This window comes from Aythya ferina (genome assembly GCF_964211825.1).
Source record: "Aythya ferina genome assembly, chromosome: 3".
In the NCBI taxonomy this organism is placed as follows: Eukaryota; Metazoa; Chordata; class Aves; order Anseriformes; family Anatidae; genus Aythya; species Aythya ferina.
In genome coordinates this window covers 101,606,152-101,627,007 of record NC_140298.1, presented here as the reverse complement: position 1 = coordinate 101,627,007, position 20,856 = coordinate 101,606,152, and the positions used below count along the sequence as shown (strand labels likewise).

The 20,856-nt window shown below is 35.7% G+C and overlaps 1 protein-coding gene across 2 annotated transcripts in view; it reads left to right on the top strand.

Annotated features, from left to right (window-relative positions):
* LOC311434913 (uncharacterized protein) overlaps positions 1–16,659 on the top strand; it is a gene marked incomplete at its 5' end in the record, with an annotated part of 781,460 nt that extends 764,801 nt beyond the window's left edge. Inside the window, 4 exons of one of the 2 annotated variants that reach the window (XM_084515424.1) lie at positions 1,458–1,712; positions 4,889–4,959; positions 15,087–15,147; positions 16,436–16,659. The remainder of the gene's footprint in view (positions 1–1,457; positions 1,713–4,888; positions 4,960–15,086; positions 15,148–16,435) is intronic. The other variant, XM_084515426.1, reaches the window with a different exon arrangement.
* Between the last annotated feature and the right edge of the window lie 4,197 nt (positions 16,660–20,856).

Genomic DNA, 20,856 nt, shown 5'->3' with positions numbered 1-20,856 from the left:
ATTTCACTAAACCTCTGGAAGTGCTTTTCTCTCCATTTACAATCCTATAGGATGATAGTACTAAGCTTTTAACTTCAGACATATAACTGAAGTGTCTAAATTTAATGGAAGGAATCGAGACATCAGTGTCTTTTTCTTGATTTAATCAGCTATAAGAGAGACCATAGTACAGCAGGAATGAAATTAAGATCTCCTCTAAGTCCCAAGCCTTACCTACTGAAATGTTCTGCCATTCAGCTTCCATCTAAACACCTAGACATCTAAAGGGTCAAATGAGAACAGAAATGTTAGGTGATTATCCTAAGGTGAGCTATACTCATGTGTCCTATATTTAGCGTGGTGTTTTTCCTGTTTCCCATCAGTGACAAAAAATGAGTATATCTCATTTTTTGCCCAATGTTTGAAGGTTATGTGTACTTTTTCCTCCTTATTCCCCAACCAAGGCCACTTAGTCTGGTGGAAGCCACAGCATCTATGTCAGGAAGGAATCGTCTTTCATGGGGACTGATTTTTTGTGTCCAGAGTTTCCTACAAGTCTCTCCTGCTTCCTGAAGCAGTAATGCAAATATGAAATATTCCCATGACCCATCCCATGGGATGAGTGTTAGTTTTGATGTCTGCAATGAAACTATTTAGCAAATATTGTTAAAATAAGTGCATACATGTCATGGATAGCTAAGAAATGTATTTTAAGTCTAAACACAGAAAAAAGTTTGGTATCAACTCTTATACTCCATGCTTAAAACCCATACTGGTCATAAACCAATTATGTTGTTGGGTAACCCAACACACAAAGCTGGTCACTTATTGTCCCTCAGTGGGGTAAGGAAGGAAATCGGTAGTGTAAAAGAGAGAAAACTGGTGGGACAAGATAAAAATGGTTTAACAGGTAAAGAAAAATCTGCACACACAAGCAAATCAAAATAATTCATTCATTACTTCCGATCAGCAGGCAAATGTTCATTTCTTTCCAGGAAAGCAGATCTTCATCATGCATATTTGGGAAGACAAATACCATCACTCCAAATATCACCCCACTTCCTCTATATTCTCTTGAGTTTTTGTTGCTGAATATGGTATATCTCTTTGGTCACTTTGGGTCAGCTGTCCTGGCTGTGTCCTCTCCCAGCTTCTTGTGCATCCCCGGCCCACTCACTGGTGTGGCATTGTAGGGGAAAAAAAAAGTCCTGACACCACGTAAGCAATGCTGAGCAACAAATAAATTATTCATGTGTTATCAACACCGTTTTAATCACAAATCCAAAGCATAGAACCATATCCTTTACTAAGAAGAAAATTGACTCTATCCCAGCCCAAACCCATACATCATTGGAGAAAAGAACTTACACAGAGACCATTCATCCTTTCATTCCAGTCTTCTACTAACTCTCTATTGGTCATTTTGGCTTTTGATATTACTGAACAAGAAAAGTGGTCAGTGTTCTCTCTCTGTACAGACTCACGGATGGCAGCAAATGCCCTTTGGTGGTGGTTACAGCAATGGAAGCAAAACAACTTCCAGTGCAGAGGCAAACCCATCTGGGCTGCTGTATTGTGGCAAGATATTGCTGCCCAAGTAGAAAATCTGGATGTGAAAGTACACCATGTAGATGCTCACATACCCAAGAACTGGGCCACTGAAGAACATCAACAGGTGGATCAGGCTGCAAAGATTGCAGTGGTTCAGGTGGATCTGGACTGGCAACAGAAGGGTGAGTTATTCATAGGCCCATAACATAATCATGGGCCCATGACTACTTTGTCCATCAAGGAAGAGATGTAACATAGGTGGGCTCATGATCGAGGGGTGGACCTGACCATGGACACTATTGCAGAGCTTATCCATGAATGTGAAACATTTTCTGCAATCAAGCAAGCCAAGTGGTTAAAGGCTTTTTGGTATGGAGTACGATGGCCGAGATATAAATATGGGGAGGCCTGGCACTGTTTATATTGTGCTCCCTCAAACTCTCAATGGCACGCATCATGTACTTACAATGTTGGAAGCAACCAACAGATGGCTGGAAATATGTCCTGTGCCCCATGCCACTGAACACCATCCTGGGCCTTGAAATAGTAACATGGCACCCTGGGAAAAATTGAATCAGACAATGGGTCTCATAGGCTTACATTACTTCCTTACATTTGTCCAGAAGAATGGTATTTATCTCATCTAACTGAGACTTCTAAAATTAGTTTGTTATGTCTAAACTAATCATTCTATGCACTGTATTCACCAGACAGGAATGGCCATTTGCAGGTGGCAATGAGTCATTGCCTATCTTTAATTCTATGTGAAGAAGTTGTCTCCAAATGTCTATTTTTTTATGTCTATATAGAAAGCACCAGGGCAGAGTGCAATCTACTCTAGGAAGTCAGCCTTGACCTCAGGTATCTCTATAAAGTGGAGGAGACATGCAGAATACCACACATTATTATTTAAATAATTGACTAATTTGAACAGACATTTGTACCTGCTGAGGATTACAGGTCATCACAAGTGACTAGCTGAACACAACTCTTCAAAACAAAGGCAACACAAGATTTATCAGAGAATTCTCTTAGATAATTCAGGTATTTTGATATTTCAAATGGTTTGATAACTTTTTCCCTTGAAATATATAGTTAGAATATTGAATCTCACAACCCCCCAAGAAGGAAGGGTCATGAAGTCAAGGAAGGATGTCAGCCCTTTTAACAGATACTTGTCCACTGATTTGAAAAAAAATGAAGATCTGGGTAGACTCTTAATGATCTTTTAATAAACACATTTCTTCAAAAAGAAGCAACTGGGCAACTGCATGTTATGTAAACCAAACACACACATCAAAGTTAAAGATTTGTTTGTTCTAAAATTAGGATCTATATCAGCTGAGAAGCAAAAAGTGCAGAAACCATAGAATATACTGAGTTGGAAGGGACCCGTAAGGATCATCAAGTCCAACTCATCGCACTGCACAGGTCTGCCCAAAAATTTAGACCATGTGACTAAGTGCACAGTCGAATCGCTTTTTAAATTCAGACAGACTTGGTGCAGTGACTACGTCCCTGGGGAGTCTGTTACAGTGTGCAACCACCCTCTCAGTGAAGAACCTCTTCCTGATGTCAAGCCTAAACTTCCCCTGCCTCAGCTTAACACCATTCCCGCGGGTTCTGTCACTGGTGTTTACAGAGAATAGGTCACCCGCCTCTCAACTCCTCCTCGCGAGGAAGTTGTAGACTGTGATGAGGTCCCCCCTCAGCCTCCTCTTCTCCAGGCTGAACAGGTCCAGTGCTCTTCAGCCGCTCCATATGAGGAACCCTCATGCTCCTCATGAGGGCCCTCTCGGTCTTTCACCATTTTTGTCGCCCTCCTCTGGACTCTCTCCAACAGTTTAATGTCCTTCTTGTACTGTGGTGCCCAGAACTGCACACAGTACTCGAGGTGAGGCCGGACCAGCACAGAGTAGAGTGGGACAATCACCTCCCTTTGACCGACTAGCAATGCTGTGCTTGATGCATACCAGGATACGGTTGGCCTTCCTGGCTGCCTAGGCACACTGCTAGCTCATATTCAACTTGCTGTCAATCACAACCCCCAGATCCCTCTCTGCGGGGCTGCTCTCCAGGGTCTCATCTCCCAGTCTGTACATATAGCTAGGGTTGCCCCATCCCAGGTGCAGGACCTGGCACTTGCCTTTGTTAAACTTCATGTGGTTGGCGATCACCCAGTCCTCCAGTTAATAGTCTTCGACTATTGTTAATTTTTGACTATTTGTCAATTTTGACTATTTGTTTATTTTTGAATTAACATATTTATGAGATTACTGGAGCCCAGAAAAACTATTGGGAATTTGAATAGTACAAATTTGATCAGGAAAATAAAGTTTCATTGTCCGTGTGACTGTAGCTATTTAAAAAGATTTGTAAAGAAATAGTTTGCTATTTCTTTTGAAGCTGCCTGTACTAATAACATTTCTAACTAGTTCTGTCTGCAGCTGTTAATTTAAAGCTGTACTTCTGATTAGCCATAACCATCCTAAAACATCTTCCAGTTGCTAATGGGCTCAGTGATTTCTTCTAGTAACCTTTTTTTTTTTTTTTTTTAGCTATATTTAGTATAGATTGAAATGTAAGAAATGTAGTTAGTAATTGATAATCATTTATTTGCTACTGTAATGCTGTAATGTGTCACTGCATTTCAATTATTTGCCATCAATTTCAAACAAATTTGTTGTTATCAGAACTTATCAGAAACCTTGAAACATACTACTCTTCACAGACGGCAGACTGTCAACTTATGTTCAACTATGCAATCAAAACAGTAGCGTTCTCAGTTTATTAGTCAGCTATACAGAAAGGCTGAACAACTGAACCATGTAGGAGTGATCTCACTACCTTAGAAATCTAATCTGTGCCTGAAGTATAGGAACTGCATGCTACCATGAAAGTAAAACAGGGGTTTATGTCTATGTGTGGATCCTTAAAGATTCCTAGTATTCTTCTTAAGTAATGCTATAATGGAAAGAAAGTTTCTCAAAGGGATTCAAAGTTTGTACTTCTTTTCTGATGTAAACAAAGCAAGTTAGACTGCTTTCAGGAAAAAGAAAAAGGATTGAAAGATCAGACTTCTGAATTAACATCACTTTTAACATCACAATTATTAATTTAATTGGAATTATTATAATTATTTTTAAATCAACAGTTCCTACAGTGTTATTACAGAAATGATAGCTACCACCTAGAAGCTATGAAATTGTATGGTGATGCTCAGAGTCTCTCTAATCCTTCTGCTAAAATACAACTTTGAAGATTGGTGAAGGAAATAGTTCTTTTGCCAAGATGGATTGAGAGAGACCTGGATTCTGGTCTCCTCTCTAAGAGACATTGTGCATTTTCTATTTTACAGGCACCACTAAGGTGTGTAAACAGCTTTAGAAAACAGGATAGAGCCTAGAATTCCTCCACCACTTCAGTACAGTAAGATGTTTTAATTCACTTATATCTTTTGTTACCTGAATTTTATAATCTCTTCTGTGTAATGGCCCAGATTCAGTAAGAGTGATGGAAACATCACAGGGTATTCTTTACTGTTCTTTACTCTGGTGTTTAGAAGAGGTTTTGGAAGACTGCACATAATGCTCAAATTCCTTTGGGTAGGGAAAAAAAAAAAAAGAAAAAAAAAGAAAAGAGAAAAAAAAAAAAAAAAGATTAAACCACAGATCTTCCCTTTCACAATCTTTTATTACTTTTTGTAATTGTACAGTCTCCTTTGTGGTTACTGAGAAAATGAATGGATGTTCTGGAATCTGATAGATAAGTTTTTTATGACCTAGTTTGAGATCTAACAATGTTTTTTATAAATCCTTCTCTATTGCACTAATAGGAAGGGTTTTTAGTGACACTGTATCTTTCTTTAAAAATATTATGTCAAATTTTCTTATAATTTATTTAACTGTCAGTTGGCCTCTTTTACATCTGAGTTACTTTTGTGTGCAGGAAGCAATATATGGAAAGAGTATCCAATAGTATCTCAGTTTCTGTTTTTCTTGACCATAATAAGTTCATTATTTTCAAGGCATCAAAAAAAAAAAAAAAAAAAAAAAAAGTATACAGCACATGATCCAATTCTCATTTCAAAGCGGTGCGAAGAAGTTTCTTACTTAATCTGAGAATTTGAGATTGGGAATGAGCCCAGAGACTTTTTCCTACTGCCAGGCTGGAAAAGCCTCCTCCAGTTTTTCAAGACAATGATCATTTTGCAATGTATGCTTTAAGCTACAATATTCACTTCTTCTTTGTTCTGGCCCACAGAAGATCTTTCCTCTCTTTTGCATCCTCTTCCCTGACTTTTAGCCAGAATAGACATTTTTGTTATTTTTTTTTCTTTTTTTTTTTTCTCCTAGCATAATTTCCTATAGTCTATAGTTTCCTGAGTTTGAGCTGAAATCAGGAAAATGCTTAGAGTTGTGGGTATCCAAACCATTGGCTTATAAGTAAAAAGATATCTGTGAATTCAATTAGCAAAAAATAGATAGAAAATTCAAATATCAGAAAATTTCCACGTCTCATATAAAACTGCCGTAAAGTTTATTAAATAAATCTTCTTGAAACCAAGATACTATGAAAAAAAAAAAAAAGCATGAATGAAAACAAATGAAAAAATAAAATAAATTGTCCTGACACTGATAATGAAGCCATAATATTTATCAGATTGTTTGACAAATCAACAATTTTTTCTTCTATTTGGCTAATATTTTAAATGTAATTCAACTAGTAATTAAGACAATAATCTACAATTTATGGATTTTTTTAAAATGTGTTAACAGAAAACACATTAAAGAAATTACTGGTGTAATCACAGAAGAAAACATACTTAAAGAATGTTAAAGACAAAAAGCATGGTCAATATTTTGCATATATCCAACATTTTGCAGAAGATATTTTATTACTTAGCAAAAGAATACCTATTTTTTGTTCTGAATCTTTACAAAGTGACAACACTATCCTGTAATATCATGGGACATGAAAATTATCTGACCTTTTATAAAAAAGACTGATTTTTATGGATTATGATTTTTATGGATTCAGATCTATTCCTTCAAGAGTAAAGCTAACCTGAGATTTCTACATGGATTCTGTTTGTTATAATGTGAAGTGGGGTCTTTTGCTTTTCTTCACATGGAAGCAGAGTTTTTTGGCCTATGGTATCAAAGTGTCCCCAGGTCAGTTTCAGAAAAAAAATAAAACAACACAAACTTTGAAGTGGTAAAAAATATTTGTGGAGAACATGAGTCATAATCTCACCTCTACCATTCCCAAAACTATTTTTTCTGCTGTGCCTTTCTGCCACAACTTATTTCTGAATATTTGGGTCCAGAATAGAACTGTTCATCAAGGAGACGAAAAAAAAATACTTGCATGGTTATGGAGTAGATCTATGAGCATCACGGAGGAGATGAGGTAGTAAGTGTTCATTTGAATTAGAACTGAGACGCACCAATAGGAAACTAAATGATGAAAATTTAAAAAGAACAAAATCTCCAAACAAAAATGAACATTTCTTTATATGCCTAACATTTCAACTGTGAGCCTCATTGTTACAAGTTGTTTGTTTGTTTGTTTGTTTGTTTGATAATTTACATAACCTCACAGAATTATTAGCCAAATTTGGACATTAGAAGTCCATTATGGATACTAATGATGGCCAGGAATTCTCCCCAAAACATGGTTGAGGATAGAGTAGTTGGGAAGTAATGTGATATTCTTTACTACACTTTAATACTTTTCCCTAAAGCTTTACTTTCAGTAATTGTTGGTGACAGAACATGGGCTGAGTGGAGGCTGCTTTTGTTTCTTCATAACTTCACCACAGGAGTACAAAATGTCATTACAATTATAGGCACTTACAGAGCATTATAGAAGTAATTCAAATACTTCTGTCTTTCATTTTTGCATGTCATATAGCCATTCTCTTCATCTAAGGTGTAAACAGGTTCTTTCCAAAAGTTTCAGAAAAACAATAATCAGTGCTTTCTTTAAATATGAGCCCAGTTGGCTTACTGAATCACACAACATTTCCCTACGTTTCTGCAGCAACATTTCCCTAATTTTCTGAAGTACTAACCATATGTCATATTTTTCATATCAGTTTACTGTTGAAGGAGACAGATATATGGTATTTCGTATTACAGATCCATCTATAAAGTCAAGACCTTCATCACCATGGACTTACCCTTAGCTTTCCCTCAAAAAGCTAATAGTTCGTGAAATAAAGGTGTTGATTTGCAAAGCACACTATAATAGCTACATCTCCCATGTGTCACTATAAAAAGATGATATTGTTTCAGCACATATTATGCTGAATTATCCTTCTATGTACTTAAAATTTCTAGCACATAAATGTTATTATAAAGTTATATCAGCAGTAAACTGACCTAGTATGTCCCTAGATGGCTAATAATTTTACATAACTCTTACTGATATTGCTTATGATGGAAATGAAATATTAAGCTAGGGACATGATAAAATGCTGAGCATTCTACAGGAGGCAGAAAAAGGAGATTATGTTCTCTTTGTCTCAGAACATAACAGGACACTTTCAATGCAGTTGGAAGAAGAGAAATTAATGTCATAAAAGAAAAAATATATTTTCTTACAGTAGCAACTAAGATATGAATTCATTACCACTGAAAGACATTAAGGACTGCAATTTAACAATATCCAATAGTGAAAAAGACGTATATGGATATCAGAAATACCTATAATAATATTTTAATTGCAATTAAAGTTTTAGAATGGGTACTAAAATATGTGTTTCAGGACGTGCCTGTGTAGATACCTCTTACACAGTCTTCTGAAGTGTACATGTACATACATTATCTTCTAACTCTGGCTCGTGGCAGCAACAAGATCCAGATGGGATGGATTATTCTTACTATGTAATATAGCAAGACTTGTCATAGACATAGAGTGATAGAATAGAAATCAATCTTGTTCCAAAATATTAAATATTTAATGATATATCAATAGCACAGATCTACATGAGTTACTCTATTTTTGACTCAACAAAAAATTATACTGTGTAGAATGACCTTAAAACAAATCAGATGCTTATGTGTTCAGATGTAAGATCTTGTATTCTCTCAATCTTTTTGACTCAGTGAATCAAATATTCAAAAAATAATAATAATAATAATAATTTTAGTATAAAACTCCTGACCTTCTGTAATGTAGACAACAGTTCTTAGGATCAAGGAATAGCTCTACTATTTTTGTAGCCCTAGACACATCTGCAGTTTTGGTCTCTAGATATCACCATAAAGAAGAAAAGAAATAGGAAAAAACGATTCAAGGAACAGTTTTTGAGGTCAGCAGAAAAGAGGAATCAGGCTTTCCTTTCTTGTTTTTCCAATTGGTGAGTTACATATAGAAAGGGAGAAAACAAAATGAGTAGTCTGGTAAGATACAAGATCAAACAGTAACCAGATTTTCTGGATAAATATTCTATTTATCCAGTCTCCATCAGTGACCATATGATACATGAAACTAAAAGAATAGAGATGGAGCTGTGTTATCTCCACTGCTTGTTACTTACTAATTATTCATTGCCATTCAGCTGCCTTATGCCTGTTTAATATGTAGTTCTATATAGTATTTTTATTCTCTTAAATTCAGCTTCTGCGTTTATACATCTTTCCTGTATAATAATATTAATAGGGAAAGTTTGGTGAAATAGTCACATTCCCTGCTGCCCTGCTACCATCCTTCCCTTAGCCATATTCAGCCTTCAAGTGCAAGGGACTTACATTGGTACTTTTGTCTGCAGCAGGTCTGAAAGACTTAACCAAGAAGGTGAAGCATAGAGATTTATTTCCAAGAGCAAGGACAAATGCTTGAGGAAGGGAAGAGAAACCAGAGTTGTTCTGAGACACTTTGGAGGATGCAACCTAATGCAACCTTATAGTTTTGACTTTCACTGTGAACTTTAAGGCATCTCTACCTATAAGTATATGCTTTTCTGGCCATATGGGTAGGATTTAGATCCTTGAAGAAAATTATCCTTGCCAATAAGTGATGAATCTGTGAGACAATAGTTCATTTCAAAGACATCATTCCTGGTGGAGCAGTAGGGGAAGAAGAATTCTGCAAACCTTGGATTCCTTCCATTCCTTACCAGAAGTACTCCGTATCTACCTGTGGATTTGTACATAATTTTTATTTCATCCTTCACAGAAAGTAATATCAGAAGGACATACATCTTCTGTGCACACAGCAGTGGCTATAGGGTTTTTTGGCTATGTCATCTGCCATAGGTACATTAATATAATACAGGATACAATATTATATTTATATACAACTTCTTCCCCCTTCTCACATCATATTGCCAAGTAATTCCTGATGAGTAAGAGATGAAAAAGTACATTTTCACCAGGACATCACTTCAGTTTTCAAAGAAGAAAAATATAAGAATCTTATGTCTGTGTGCACCAAAGGCAATATTGGAAACAATCTCAGCAGGTGCTGCTATGGCTAAAATAACTCACAAAATGACTTAAGTTCTTGTCTTTCATTGTTCAGTCCAGTCTATATGACTGAAATCCTTCGGTACACATTGAAGAGGAAAACAGACATTAAATCCATGGATTGTGTAATTTTGCCCATAACATATGTAGATTGTTTTTCAGCAGTTTAAACAAAAACTTCATAGCTAAAAAACACTATAGTTAAAAAAAAAAAAAAAAAAAAAAAAAAAAAAGAAGTAAAAAAATATATATAAATAAATAAAAAGGAAAGAAATCCAGAAGGAAAATAAATAAATAAATAAAAGTTCTGTTGTATAAATTTAGCATAAAAACAACATTGACATATCAAGTCAGATCTGTGTTGGCTATAACTGCATCAACTTTAATAAAGTTACTCAGCAACAGTGATTTTTTTTCCCTTTTATCCTAGTTCTTCCATTGCTAAATTTATAGAATATATTTAATTTTCTGTAAAACCAGAAGGGACAACATAGATAATCTGCTATATTTTTACTGAGATATAATTTTACTTTTGTGTGTATATTCTTATTTGGTTTGGTGAGAGTATTCTTTCATCAGAAAATTATCTGAATACATATAAATGCATAGATCCATAAAGAACAATGTATTTAAGTGGAATCTACTAAATATACCTCATGGCAGATGAAGAAACATAATCCAAGACAGATGATGCTATTTCATAAATACTTTATTAAAAAGTGAAACATTTAGAGTGATTTTTTTTTGCTATATTTTTAATGGTGCAGTATAGAATATGTATCAGTACAAAATTTCAGCTATTCTGGATAGAAATTTCATCATATTTTTGCACTGAAAATAAACAAACTGTTTACATGAACACAAACATACGTTACAACTGATCATTTCTAAACAAAGATTGAATTTTGTTTTCTTTCTGCATATCAAAAAGAAAAACAGAAACTACTGAAGGGTGTGAAAGAAAATTGTAATATATCATTCAACCTAAGCAGAGCAGCCCAATAAGTCTAAATAATTTAAATAATTTATTTATACTTATGTATTATTATATTCTAAAGAATTTAATCTATCTTTGCTACTACTGATTATTAGAATTCTGACTCTTGGTGGTGTTCATTCTGTGGCACTGCTAAAGGTTTGTTGAAAATGAAGACAGTTAAAATTGCTTATAAAAATGCAAAACATTATTCTCCTTTTATGTCTTTGTTTCACTGAACTCTACAGGTAAGCTGTCTCAGCTAAACAGGATTCTTTATGCATTAATCAAAAATAATTCATCTGAGTCTAGGCAGACTTCAAGCTATTTCTCTTCACTGGAAAATATTGAAATCCTGGGGCTTAGGATAAATTGGAATTTGAAGAATCACCTCTAAAATGAAACATGTTGAGGTGAGGCAGACTATGCCTCAGTTCTACCACTGCAAATTTCATTGTGTTTCATTATTGTCTTTCTTCTTGGATTTCTAGAAAGGAGCTAAACTAGTAACCAGCCAGGAGTTGAATAGTCTGCAGGAAATTAGCACACACTCCAAAACTAACCTCTTGGAGTGAAAGAATAGACTGATTCTTCAGGCACTAGGTGTTAGGTTATTCAGTAAACTCTGTTTAATTTAATTTGTCATTTTACATATAATTCAGAAGATTAAACTCCCATGACAGAGCAATGAAGAAGGGCAGTATGGTAGCCTGGGTCAAAATAAAGCTAATGTTTTTGCTGGGATTCTGCACACAGATTCAGCCAGACTTGAAAGCACAGAAAGATGAATAATCAGCGTGATACAAAAGAAACGGTGGTGTAGTGAACCAATTATTGTTAACTATTAATAACAGAAGTTACATCATGTACAGACAGACTTCTGGTACTCCAGTATTAATAAGTACTGAATGTAATTAATTTTCAAGTTTTCAATTTTGTAAGTTGTGAGATGTCAGATAAAAAACAAAACAAAACAAAACAAAACAAACAAACAAACAAAAAAGAATCATAAAATGTTTTGGGTTGGAAGGGACCATAAAGATCATCTAATTCCAACCCCCTGCCAAGAACACCTTCCTCCAGACTATGTTGCTCAAAGTCCCATCCAATCTGACCTTGAATACTTCCAGGGATGGGACATCTACAGTTTCTCTGGGCAATTTGCCTCACCACCCTTATAATAAAGAATTTCTTCCTTACATCTAATCTAAATCTACCCTTTATTGGTTTAAAGCCATTACTCTTTCTACCATCACTACAGTCCCCCATAAGGACTTCACAGCTTTTCTGTAGGCTCGCTTTAGGTACTGGAAGGCCACTATAAGATCTCCCTGGAGCCTTCTCTTCTTCATGTTCAACAAGCCAAACAACCCCAGTAAAGAGACTGAAATGTTAACAGTATATATACAAAATAATGATTTGCCAGTTCTAGCAGTAGATTAGTAGGTCTATAACACAGTCTTCAAACCAGTATATTGCAGATGTCTTAATACTTTACAGATTTTTCTACTTGTACATATATAATATGTACAAATACTTTTTTTGTACAGTATAAATTGCTCAAATACTTAAAGGGTATTTGAGCAAATCTGTCCAATACTTTCTAAATAATATGGTCCGGTTCTTTCTGAATTTCCTTAAATCACTCTCTACATCTTGTAAACAAAGCAGGAATTGTATTGCTCAAACTGGGGAACATAGTCAAAGATTAAAAGACCAGGAGAGATTTAGATCAAGAGAATGGGATATGCTTATTTTGCTGAAAAGTATTTCCTTCTATTTTATTTCATCCAATTATGTCTACTTAATTCAGAAGAGATTATTAGACATTTACCTTTATGTCTTGTTTCTTGTTTCTTTTTTTTTTTCTTAAGAAAAGGAGGGAAAAAAAAAAAAAAAAAAAAAAAAAAAAAAAAGGACGAATGAAAGGAATACATTTCCATATATTTCTAAAAGTTGTTCTTAATTTGATTTCATTATTTATCAAAATAGATCTTAGCTATCCCACAGGATGACCTTTCCTGTTAATAAAGTGATAGAATTTCTCAACATTAATTATGATCAAGCTAAAGAGCCTTTGATTATATGTGCATTTTTTCTTGCCTCCAGTTAAAGAGAAATACCTCTGTATTAAAGCTTATAAAGTTTCTTTATCAACATGGGTTCCTCTTACACGTTATGTATTGGCAGGAAGGAAGGGTTTCAACTGAACCTCAGTCTTGATCTTTATCTCCAACGAAAACTAAGCTACCTAGAAAATATTCTTCAAGAAACAGTGACAAAAATGCACACAGGAATGAAGGAAAGAAAATACTTTATGCATGCTTTTCCACTTGCATCCTTATACAACATATATAAACAGAGCTAGTTTCAATACAGTGAGGACAATATTTGGGATACTTTTATACAATTAATCTAAACAAATGCTTAGGCATTCTATACATGTTATGGAACAGAATCTCAAGAATCTGTCCTTCAAACTGAAGTAAGTTGGAAACATTGACTGAGTAAGAACAGTAGAACACAAATCCTTGTTTTCTAATTCAGCACCATCTTTTGCAGTACCTGGGTACACACAGAAAATAAAGAATCAAAAAAGTTATGTTCTTAATATTCAAGAGGAATACATGTAATCAGAAATTCAGACAAATGGAAAGATTTCGCTGTTCTAAAATAAAAATACAGCCTCCTTTGTCAACAAAACAGAGTCAGGTTTTCTAAGAAAGCTTACACGAGCCTGGGACAGGGGAACAGTGAGACAACAAAGTCTCTAATCTGTCCTGCTCATTTAAGCAGGATGAAATCTGTTTGGCAGACCAAACTGCAGACAGTTTTAGTTCCCAAGTAAATCTTGTTTGCAAGGCTTAAGTGAGGCATATGCCTTTACTGACTGTTGAAACAAAGATGAATTTTATCGTTTATGAATAAACCAAAAAGAAGGGCAGCAAAAAACATGAATAATTTTTCTAAGGTTTAGTTTCAAGAGCAAGATCGTTTGTACAGATACAGAAAATATTGGGGGAGACAGGAAATTGAGAAAAAGGAAAAGGAAAATGGAATGAGAAAGGGAAAGGGAAAGGGAAAGGGAAAGGGAAAGGGAAAGGGAAAGGGAAAGGGAAAGGGAAAGGAAAAGGAAAAGGAAAAGGAAAAGGAAAAGGAAAAGGAAAAGGAAAAGGAAAAGGAAAAGGAAAAGGAAAAGGAAAAGGAAAAGGAAAAGGAAAAGGAAAAGGAAAAGGAAAAGGAAAAGGAAAAAAGAAAAAAGAGAGAGGGAAAACTGAAACAAGAAAATTAGGAAATTAGGCAAGAAGAGAATGGTACATGATTAGCTATTGTACTAAAACAAAGGGAGCAAGATTTAAATGTGTGTATATGAACATTTTCATGAACCCTGAAAATCAGTTTTAACAACCTGTGACAGACTGATCTGGCTGGGTAGAACTACGTGATCTGCCTGGGTTTTCTAATGGACTATAACTCTTTATTCAAAATGCATTGCAATTATAATTTCCCCATTTTCATTTCTCTGCTCAACTGATCCCTTAAAGGTTGTTTAAATTGTAACAGATGATGAAGGCAAATTAATTGAATTGCTAGATATCAGCTGCCTTATCAGTAAAGAGAAAATCACAAACATAAAAGATGAATTGAGCGATGTGATTAAAATGCTATCTGTTTGCTTGAAATGTTTCTTATGATTTTTGGAATATTATGAGGTTTTAAGATTGGCTCTGTCCTCACACTAAGGTAGTAAATCCATGATATCTCTCAAAGCAGAATGAGCAGCCTCAGACAGTGTATAATAGCAAGATTTTTATGTCACTTTTCATTGAAAGCACTCCAAAGGTTTTACACAGGAGACTGTTTCATTAGTCTTATTTTACAGCTCATGGAACAAATGTACTGAGAAAGTAAGTGGCAAAAAAAAAAAAAAAAAATGGGAACAAGTTTGCTACTGAGGTCTTACAATTCCAATGTCCTAACAACTAACATTTATTTAGCCTGTTCTTAGGCTTCATTTCAGCTGCTCTGAATCACAGAATCACTAAATGATTGCTGTAATGTAAACTGTTGCTCTTCCAAATGTAAATCTTCCTTCCTTATTCCAGGCTTTTCCCCTGGTCTCTGGGATGTGGATTCCTGAAGGCTGGTCCTCCTTGTAAAGATGAGGCAAGTAAAAACTGAAGATGTAGACTAGAAGAGACATACAACATTATGTGCTTCACTTGTGACTGGAGGAAGTGCATGTCAGAGGTTCAGTACAAGTGTTTGCATGTATATAGGAATCCATAACAAAATTGTTGCAAAGATTCAGTATTAGCTGATGTTCTCATCTACTTTCTATTCTGACTTAATCCCACAGTAGCCCTGTAGCTCAGCACTCTTTAGACCACAGCCAGCATATGACACTCAGCTTTAGGACCCCAGTGTGAGAAGAGGTCCTACTTAAACAACTTAGTAGGTAAACCTTTAAAAAGATAAAGAGGACAAGGATACCATAAAATCATAGCACAGTGAATGTAAGTTCAGAACCACAGTCTCTAAAACTGTATTTGCATCTGTTCATGGAATCTGGGACAGGATCAATAATCTTACCAAGGGAGTCATTGTATGGGACAGCAATCATTTGGGTAATTATGGTGCTGGTTATAGTACTGTGCTAGTATAACATCAATAGGCAGCTAAGCACCATCACACCCATCTCTCTCTCCAGGCATTTCTGGTGCCCAAAGTTGGACTCTCAAGAAACTTGAGACAGGAACAATAATTCTGATGGGCAAAACTTGGACTGGACATTGTTTGAGAGTGTAACTATGAAGAATATGTGTTACTGTTAATGTGGTGGAGGGACAAGGGGTGGAATGTGTATAAATTGTCTATGTTGTTGTTGTGATGGTGTTATATTGATTTTTGTTTGGGCAATTCTTATTGTTGATGTAAGCGAAGTTTGTGAAGATTATGTTGTGAATGTTGATGAATGCATATTTTAGTGATAATTCTTAAATATTTTTTTTACAGAGACAAGGGATAGAATATATTGGGCCTAGGTGTCAAGGTTTTGATATTGAGGGGCTGCAGGAGTGGCATATGTGAGAAGAGTCCAGAAGCTGCCCTACATTAAATAAGAGACAATTTCAGCTGGCTCCAAAAGGGATCTTGCTGCTGGGCAAAGCTGAGTCAGCTTGTTGAACCTCTGTATAAGGATGTTCAAGAAAGGGAAAAACTGCTGTGCAACAGCAACTGGGAGAGAAGAGTCAGAATATAAGAGAAAGAGCCCTGCAGTCTGTATTTCTTCTGTTGGTTTAGTGGTAGTTTGGTTGATTTTTTTTTTAAGATTTTTTTTTTAAGATTTTTTTTTAAGAGCTATACTCACAAAGTCTGTTTGTTAAAGGCTTCCCTGTTTTTTCTGATTGTATCTATGCTTACCAAAGTATTTGTTCCTGTTCTTGTGTTTCAGAGTGCTGAACTGCAGAGTGCTGGTTCCTGCCCTCAAGAGACAAGAATTGTAGCATTAGGAATTGTAGAGATGAGACAAAAACATAAATTTTCCTTGTCATCACTGTGCATAGGCAGAAACTCATTATTTACACCCTGAGCATGTACTTTATGTTTTTCTTTTGTTTCTTTGTTCATTTTGTTGTTGTTATTAAAAATATAGCTGTAAGATGCTCACATACCATACAATGTCAACAATGTTGTCATAAAAATATTTCCCTATGGTTTTACATGCCATTCTGTGACATATGACACATTTGTTGTTGGTGGTGACTTTTTTGTCTTTGTAAGAGATACCTTGTAGAGCACTCTCACCTGGATTCAGTGGGTAGTAAGTTACCCATGAAAGAATTCATCTGATTTTTTTCCTAAAACAAATGTACAACTAAAAGTGTTTCAAGCTTTGTCAGGAATTCAGAAATGAGTAACTCTGATTTTATTATCAGAGTAGAATAGTTATGGAAACATGAATTAGTTATAGCTTGAAACTTGTATTTTGTATGAACAGAGTTTCAAATATAATACAGCTGAAGTATGACTGACTGTCCTGAAAGACTGTCAAAACATGATATGTCAGATTCAGTTTCTTTCCACAAACTCATCACAACCTATTTTGATAGGGAAGGGATATAGTTTAATTATTTGTTTTTATCTGACTCCAGACCTGACATATGGCACTTCATTAAGTTCTCTCCATTTTCCTGTTAAAAACAACAATCAATAAAGCAAGCGTACGAGTTCTGGCACAAAAGAGAAACTCAAAAAGCTGTGTCATCCTACAGGGTCAGCCAACCTGAAGTGAATACCTGACTTCTAGGTTTGAAGGATAACTGTGCCTTAATAACACAGCATATGTAACAGCTTCTTAGCAAAGGAACTTTTGTTTTACACCTTGGAACTATTTCTGTAACACAGAGACCAGTAATTTATCAAAATCAAATAATAGGTTAACAATCTACTACAAAAATACAGGTCAGTATCCCAAAATCTGAAATCAAATCAGAAAAACAAAAAAAAAAAGAAAGACATAGGTAAGTTGTTTTACAGTTTAGTAGGTTACTACCATCCTGTGATGTTTCTGAATGCAGGAAACCCATTCTACAATATATATAAATTCAAGATAGATACAGCAACTATGACATTATTTGAAAACAAACAAACAAACAAAAAAACAGAGAACATGACAGTGTTTTGTCAGCCCCTCAATAATACAAATAGTTTTTCAGAATTTAGGCTAAGCTTTTCAGAGGTAATGAAAGTCTTCAATAAAGCCTGACGTTCTCTGCAAGAATGATACTTAAAACAAAAGGTACCATTAGGCATATTCTGGAGTACTGGTGCAAAATAATGGTATCTTCAACTCATACAGTAAATTTCATCTGGGGAACCAAAAATGGTCATATATTTTAGATATATCAGCCCCTGATGGGTTTTTCTGCCTACAGATCACTCCAGGTGTGTTCTCTCTTGCTGAATTTCCATTCACATTGTATTTAGTGACCTGCTTCCCACATGCAAGCAAGCAAGACTTCAGTCCTTGAAGTACACAAAAGTCCAAGGAAATAATATTTTATCCCTACACCTTTCTACCTAAACCAACATCTCCCCAGCCTGAGCAAGAACTTGGGTTTCTAGGAGCCATGTTCCTATCACCTCCAACCCTGAACAATGTCAAGAGGAATACCAGAAGAAAAGCCTCCCTGTCAGACCACTTTCTGTCAGTAGGAAAACAGAGTTTGTGGCATTCTTCAGGTTAAGAAAAGATCTGCCACCTATCACCCCTTCATACTATTTTGGCACTGGCAAAGTACCACTCTCCATGCAAGCAGAGTAATGGGTGATTTTCAGAATGAAAATCCCATCACAATTTCCTAAATCTATTTGGGATAATTATTTCTAATGGAACCTTTATACTAGTGACAACAAGAAGTATACATTCTTTCTTTGGAAGCATATAGCATGTTAGTAGACAAAAGTTACTTCATACTAAATGAAGGAGCATGACACAAATTGTCAAACACATAGTCAAATGGTTTGAAAAGCAGTTCAGACTTACAAACATCTTTTATCTCTTTTGAAATACCGAAGGGTCTGTATCCTCTGTGGGTGATGTTAAAGCTCTAAAGATTCAGATAAATTTGGGAGGAATGTGTTGTTATATTTTAACACAGGAGAGAATTATTGTAACTCAATGTATTCAACCCAGAGAAGTGACGTTTTGCCATAGGGCAAATATCCTTTTTGCTTTTTCTATAACCAAACTACACAATTTCAAGTACCATTTAAAAAAAAAAAAAAAGTTTTTGTTTTCCCTGAGGCTGTTTTCCTTCCTTTTTTTGGAAGTACCTTCCCTAGTGTTGACAGATATTCAGTATAACTTCTGCTTGTGCTGAGAACATTGTCATTCCTCCTTACAGCATGAGGATACCTTTCAACAAATTTTGTTGCCCTCTGAAAATTTGCTGGAACTGACAATATCCCATATGGCAATGTACTGCGCTGGCATAAGTGGCAAAATTTCTTAAATTTCTACTCCAGATTCAGTGGTTACTACTTCTTCAGGTTACTACAGATTTTGCAATGATCTCACACAACTCTGCAAATCCTGCTATGTAGAAAGGGATAATTCTAGAAAATTGAGCCACAGTAACATTGCAGTCCTCTCAAGGGCAGTTGGCCTAGTCCCAGGAAACCACAGGTGATGGGAAACTGCATGCAGAAAACTTCAGTGGCAAACAGGTTTCTTCTAAATCACCTTAGTCACAATTTCTTCTGCATTTTAAATATTAGAGGGCCAAACATAGAGATTGTCATCTGTAGTTGTTTTGCTGTCTAGTCTTAGTAAACAGGGTTGCTCATGCACTTCACTGCTAATAGCTTGTCACTGATCACAGACACTTAAGGTGCTGCACTGTGCTCCTTTTGACCTTACATTATTACTTGACAGGTCCTACTTTTCTCCAGACAAAACATGGTATTTATGTAATCCTCCTGTCCTTCCTTTTATCTCCACATAAGAAGCCCAATATTTTTCCCCCTTTCTCATTTACATTCCTGAGTATGAGGGGATGAAAACCTGCTGTCTTTCCATTTTCTACCTTGGCAGTTGCCAGTTTCAAAGCATTTATGACTCTTAGCTACTATTAATTTAAAAATTGATAAAAATGAACTCCTCTGAAGCAAAAACACCTTTCTCAGTAAAATGCCTTGGCATTTTACTTGAATTGGTTGTAGTGTTCCTGCTATGTGTGTGAATCTTGTAAATTCTTCATTGTTGTGCCTGTCACTGTTTCTAATTCTATTCCCCCAAAATGTTCAGTTTCCCTTTTGCCTAAAATCACATTTGCATTCACTCACTACATATAACACCACAAACTGGTGTTATTTGATGGACGGAATATCTCCCACTCTATCTCTAAGTAAACACTGTTTGGTTGGTCTTCTTAAATGTGCCAAATCACTATTGTTTCATTTTACGCTTCACATAGTAGTAGGAAATGTGAACTACTAGTATTCTGCTTTGGTGTGTAATACTTGAAGTCATCAACATTTTACCTCTTGCTTTCTGCAGTTATAACAAATAGAGAGGGAGTGGATATTCTTCCTGTAGGTGGCAAAGAAACAAAAAATACATATATATACATATGTATTTTTAATATATTTCTTCCCATCCTCACTTTCTGAAATAGTTTCACAGACTTGAAATGTGTTTCTGTCATTATTTTATTTATTCACAGGATTTTCTACAAAATAACCCATTTAGATCAATAGAATCCTTATGATCAGAACTGTCAAGAGAGCTTCACACATGCAGACGTTCAAATGTGCATAATGCATTTTTATATACCCTTGCTTGGTTTGAAAATCTTATTCCACATGAAGAGTAAGATGCTGAATCCTTCTGAAAGGTCATTTTTGTATATAAATTCTCCAACTCTCTTGAACATCTTCTAAAGCCTAAGTGCTTTTCACCTTGACATAGAATCATAGAATCATAGAATATCCTGAGTTGGAAGGGACCCGTAAGGATCATCAAGTCCAACTCATCGCACTGCACAGGTCTACTCAAAAATTCAGACCATGTGACTAAGTGCACAGTCCAATCTCTTCTTAAATTCAGACAGGCTCGGTGCAGTGACCACTTCCCTGGGGAGCCTGTTCCAGTGTGCAACCACCCTCTCTGTGAAGAACCCCCTCCTGACGTCCAGCCTAAATTTTCCCTGCCTCAGCTTAACCCCGTTACCGCGGGTCCTGTCAATGGAGAAAAGGTCTCCTGCCTCTCGACACCCCCTTACGAGGAAGTTGTAGACTGTGATGAGGTCTCCCCTCAGCCTCCTCTTCTCCAGGCTGAACAGGTCCAGTGACCTCAGCCGTTCTTCGTAC